This window comes from Silurus meridionalis, chromosome 2 (genome assembly GCF_014805685.1).
Source record: "Silurus meridionalis isolate SWU-2019-XX chromosome 2, ASM1480568v1, whole genome shotgun sequence".
Taxonomy (NCBI): domain Eukaryota; kingdom Metazoa; phylum Chordata; class Actinopteri; order Siluriformes; family Siluridae; genus Silurus; species Silurus meridionalis.
This window is the reverse complement of record NC_060885.1, coordinates 18982932-18988931: the sequence shown is the minus strand read 5'-3', so window position 1 is coordinate 18988931 and position 6000 is coordinate 18982932.

Here is a 6000-nt window from a genome sequence, read left to right as displayed (position 1 = left end):
TTTCACACACAGGAAGAAAGCAGTTTACCAAATAGATTTTAGAAAGAGACATTCTCATTACCAAACTATCTTCTGCTAAAAGGCAAAGAGTTCAGGACACTGAATTAGGAATGTTCCCACCCCTCTTGCTGTGATGGAGTTTGCAGATTTAGGGATGAGTAGAGATAGATGTTGATGAGTGACACTGAGTGGAATTTAGACCAGAGATTAAGCCATGGGGCTGGAAAAGCCATCAGGAAATTTGATATGGCTTATAATTAAAGTGTCTTCCTCCTGTAAAGTATTACTCTCTCTGTCTTTATCTCTCCTTCTCCTTTTACCCTAGACAATTAAATATCTGGTGTGTATTTTCTGCACATATGTTTTGAATCCAGATCTCTTTCTCAGCCCTCAGAAAGTGTCTTTCTCTATTAAACTATATCATTTTCCTTATGCTCATCCTCTGCCCTTTCTTCTTTCCGGTTCAGGTAAAGGTTCTGGTTTCACACAGGATGTGGAAGTGGGTGGGTATTATTGATAGACACTTCTGTTTAATGCAGAAAAGGGATCTCTATAGTTGATCCCAAAGCATATAAAACTGTCACCCACTAGATAATGTTGATGAAGAGCCACTGTTGATGATTCTATGATGACTGGAATTGAGATACATCCTACCAAATGGGGTGCGTTGGGTGCATAGGTCATGCCTTTAAGGTACTTAAAGGTTTTTGTTTTATGCTTTCCTCCTGAATGTCACCGTGTAAATCTGTCATTAACAATATACATATATCCACTGCACACTGCACAAAACTCCAATGTCCTTGGATAACAGTTTAGCATCTCCCTTTTACAATTGCTGCTAAATATGAAATATTATGAAGTTATGTTTGGTGGTTTTAACTGCAGCTATTTTATGACATTTGGTGTGAGATGATCTGAAAGATCCTGTTTTAAATCATTTTCTTTCAGTTATTGGTTTCAGTTTCACCACATGTCTAGAACAGTTCATAGAACATTCACAAATAAGAACATAATAAATAAGAAAAAACATAAAATTTCAGAGATGACTGGAATAAACTGGAATCGTTGTAGTGGTGAAATTTCATTAGATTATAGTTCAGAAATTATACTAAGCTTTATATGAAATGTTAATTGATGTTCTTGTCAGCCACGTGTTCAACCAGAATACATTAGTTATTGTGTATTTAATGTAGAAATACTAGTTATTATCTTTGTGCTGTTATGCATAGATGCAGAGACCCATGCTGACACATGTTCTCCTTGTGTCAGCATGGGTTTCTTTCAAGTGTTCTCTCTGCAAAACATTTTTAAACGATTGTGTGATCTTCTTCAGGTCATATTCCTGCCTTTCCCTAAGTGTTCCTGGGATTGAATCTGATGAAGCGAATAATGAAGAGTGACGAATTAGTGAATAAAACATAACTTTGTATTTGTAAAGAAATAAATCACTACAATGTTGATTTTAAAGACACAAGCAGCCATTAATTATTTTCTTTTTTGCATGTGCTGTATTATCTCCAGTTTCTCCAAATGGTAACATCATGTCAAAACATCTAATCAACCAGAATTGAGCATTTGCCCTTTACTTTTTATCGAAATTTGGTTCCTTTTGGTACCAGTCTTGGTGGAAGTTTTGGCACTAGACTACCGACTAACTGACATCATCAGAGGTTCTATGGCACAAGAAGCATTTATAAAAAGTAGACCTATTATAGTCTTTTAAAGCATTTCTACAATTCTTTGTGTCCTTCTATGCTTGCTCCTCCTAAAGCTCCCATTACAGTCAAAGATAACTAAGATATCTGAGGCCAGGATAGTTTTTCAACCAGAGGTAAAGCAGTGGGAAAATAGTGCCCCTGGGGGCCCAAGTCCCTTCAATTCCTGCTAGATCATCCTAGCCTCTGCTATTGTGAGAGCAGGATTTGTCCACAGAGCGCAGTTGCTCTGGACATGTGTTCTTTTAATTTGCTTGATAACTGCCAGATGAGAAGAAGGCCAAACAGCAAGTAGAGGACCCCCTCCTCACAGTTGTTAAAGGACAGGATAAGCTCAGTCTGGAGATTGTGACAGTAGGGAATCTAGAGATATGTTTCTGGGATGAAAGCCTGCTTCCACTTCCTGTATGGAAACTGTTCCACTCACCTGTCTCTCTGTGAAACTGCATATGGTAGGAGACTGTATGCTTATAGCAAGGAAGAAAATCTGTAAATGCTAGATTGAATCCTGTTTTTGATATGGTTATATTTTTTATTTTAATACAGTCAAGTGGATTTCATCATGAGCATTTAGCTCATGCAGCCACCTGTGAAACAACAGGTTTTCTTCTGTCAAAATCTCTGAATCACAGTATTTTGGTCATAGTGCAGAATTTTAAGGACTGAGCTTCCATGGCATGTGTTCTATGCTGTATTTAGTTTCTTTCCAAACTACAACCTTCACTTCATCACCAGACTGTTTCGGCTAAGAGTGACATCAGGAATTTTTGTCAGACCCCAGTTCTCCAGACATTCTTAGCACTGATTGTCCCAAAGAAAAGGTTCTGCTACACACAACCACATATTCTCTCTCTAACTACCTTTGTAATACTGACCTGTCAACTGTCTCTTGAACTCTTTATAATGTTGTATAATGAGTTTATAATGCAGGGGTCAGTTCTCATTAGTACCTGGGGTTACTTTACACCATTTAAACTAGCAGCATTCCAGATGAGGCCCAAGACCCACCCTGTTCATCAGGCCTTTCTCCACAGATGTATAATCAATTAAAACTTACAACTCCCACTGATGACAGTGTTTAGCATTCAGCATGATGCTATGCACTATTATTTATGATTATTTCAGTGTATTTCAAGGATGTCCAAAAGTTAAAGGGCACTTTTAATAAAATAACATTTGAATGAGCTGTCTTCAATTTTTAAATACACAAAAAAACAATGTATTACTATGGCTTGTAGTGACAAATTTTATTTCTCAAATGAAATGCATCAAATATGACCTTTTATGCTAAATTTAAGATTTTTGACTAAATGAGATTTGCTAAATGAGAATGAACATCAGCAGAAAAGGTGAATAATAAATATATGTGTGAAAAGGTTTAGTCACAGCTGTATCTCTTCTATGATAAATTCTCTTAAGGTTTTCCAGGATAATGACCTTGTAGAGGCTTCTTCTGCAGTTGTGATTATCTGAAAGCATGACCAGGAAGCAATTTGTTAAGGTTAGGAAGTCTGGACTTCAGGTCACCTCAGCAGATATTTCCATTTAAGTCTGTCTCATGGGAGAAGTTGAATAGAGGATTCTTGCTCTGTGTGTTTCCTCAGGGTGGAGTGAAATGTTGCTATATATATATAACATAAAGATTTCTGATTTGCATTTGGTTGAAATTATTTGCATTTCAAGCCTTGATCATTAACAGGAGTGAACAGATTTGTCAACACTGCAATGAAAAAGTCTTTCATTTTTTCTCCTTCTGATCAGTCCTACAGCCCGAGGCATTGTCTGAATCCGAGCAGACTTGGAGCGAAGGGATACACAGACAAGCCATTAAATGCATCATGAAAAATACTTTACTGCCTTTTTTTTTTAAGAAAACCATTTCAATGCTAATAAAAATATGAAATGGTGCAGTGCACCGAAAGCGGAAGATATTAGATTTTTGTGGCCATATGAACACTATTTATAATCATTTCACTGACACAAGTTTTTTTTTTTTTTTAGGCTGATCTGGTATTTGTCAGGTGTAATCTGACAGGCAGTTCAGCATCCGCTTGTGTGTTCCTTAGTGCTTCTGCTTTCATGTACATGGGATTAGCTGACTTTAGAATTTAGTCTGGTAAATAGTCTACATTCACAATTTGCAAAAGATGTAGAAAAAAATTTAATAAGCACTTTCAGTAAAAGTAATGAAATTGTCTCTGTTTATTTAAGTCACAATCATGTATCCATATTGTAAATCTCACAACATGCATAGTAATCCTTATTTACAGTATATTATCAATTATTCATATTGACAGATTGTGTCATAAATATAGGTTTATTTGGTTCATACACCAAACATAAAAAAGAAGTCTTAGATATTCATGCTAGACATATTTTTAAAAATATGCTGTTTTGATACAAAAGTGAAAAATGCTGATGGGCTTACAGGCTACTCTACATTGCCCAGGGTTGCTGTGCGGTCTCTGTAGAAAATCTAAAAAATATCTGTATGTCCTTGCTTTGATGTCTCTCCCTACCACCTCAATACACTGATGATTTCACAGGAAGGCAGGAAAAGTTGGACTCACCATGCATGAGAAGCACTAAAGCAAGAACACAGACATGGGCTGTCATTAAAGATTGCATTAAAGCTAATGTTTCTGCCATGTGCTCAGGGTTTTTAACCACTGGATAAACGGAAAATAATTAAAACTCAGCCCATTTAGCCATATGAAAGGTATCTCAGCATTAAATATTTAATGACAGATTAAAGGTCAGTTTGGTTCAGTGACTCAGACAAGATGCTTCCCATTAAGGTCATGATTAACAACATACACACGGTTAACAACATACATAAGCTGCTGTTTGATACAACAAAGTCTGTGAGCACTCTTAAAAAAGATTTATCATTAGATGAATGGTTTCTGTTTTTTTTCTTTTCTTGGCTGAGTGTCTCAATTCACTCAGTGGGAACGGACTGCTTAGATTAGACTAACGATTAACAACCAGACTGATAATAGTCCATGGTAGTAATACGAAGGCTGGGGTAATTAAACATTAAGTAAAAGTATCTGTTTGGAAATAAAGAAGAAACAGGAGTTGATTAGTTGATGTACAGCTTCTGCACTGATGCAGAGAGTAAAATTGAATGCAAAAAGAAATGTTTCAGCACAAAAATATGTGACACCCATAAAAATAAATCTATTGCTGTATCATGTTGCTGTATCATGTTTGGCATACAGTATTTGTCCTTTGGGTGGATTTGGAAATTGACTAAAAAAGAGACAACATAATATCTAATATTATAGTGTCCCGGTAGGCCATAGGTTTATTCTTTATCCAAGCAGCTTGTGGCCCCTGCTATCTACAGGATATCCCTAATATTAACATAAGTTCCCCGGAAAAGCTATTGTTTATGCTTCGCTTATGCAAACGTGAAGATTATATTGTTTTAACCTGCGTCATGTCCAGTGTTTTAGATGACTTATTAACCCTGCGTCCTTCAGGACTGGCGCCCAGCACACTCATCCTTCTATATTCAATAACATGTATGACAACATTAGCTCTCTCTATCTGTAGTACACCGAACAGTCCCTTCTGCATGCTATTTTCAAGCCAGCCCTGACATTACTGACATCACTGATATTATTACCTTGCAGTAGCTTCCTGTTCATAGTATAATAATAATTATTCTATTGACTCCCCTTATATCTGATAATACAGGCTTCATTTCTATTGTAGAGATTCCTGAAAACAGTAATACGAAAAAAAAACCTGCTACATTGAACCAGCAAAATAACTGACTGGAATATGTAAGGGTAGATGTTTTTGACTGCAGTGTCTGTAGCATTCTTTAAGTGTGTGTGTGTGTGTGTGTGTGTGTGTGTGTGTGTGTGTGTGTGTGTGTGTGTGTGTGTGTAAAATGCTAAAAATAACTACGACCTGCACTCTACAATACAACCACTTTTGTTTCTCCCAGGCCTTATGTCTTTGAAGGGAACAAAAAATGACTTTGAACTTAACCCCATGGACTTGATAGCTGCTCATTACATGTTTTCTTTTATCTTTACTCTAAAAGCATGTTGTTATACTAGATCTTGTAAAACTGATGATAATTAGACATCACCGGGACATAATCTTTTTTAACACACATCACTGTACTTTTTTTAAAGCTATAAACATTTTTCTTCTGTCAACACATTTTTGATGACACTGTTAATTGTAATTCTTTATTTATGAATTGTCTTCAGGAACACTGGGAAGAAAGCAAAAATATGCACTGAACAAGCTGTTAGTATTTTAC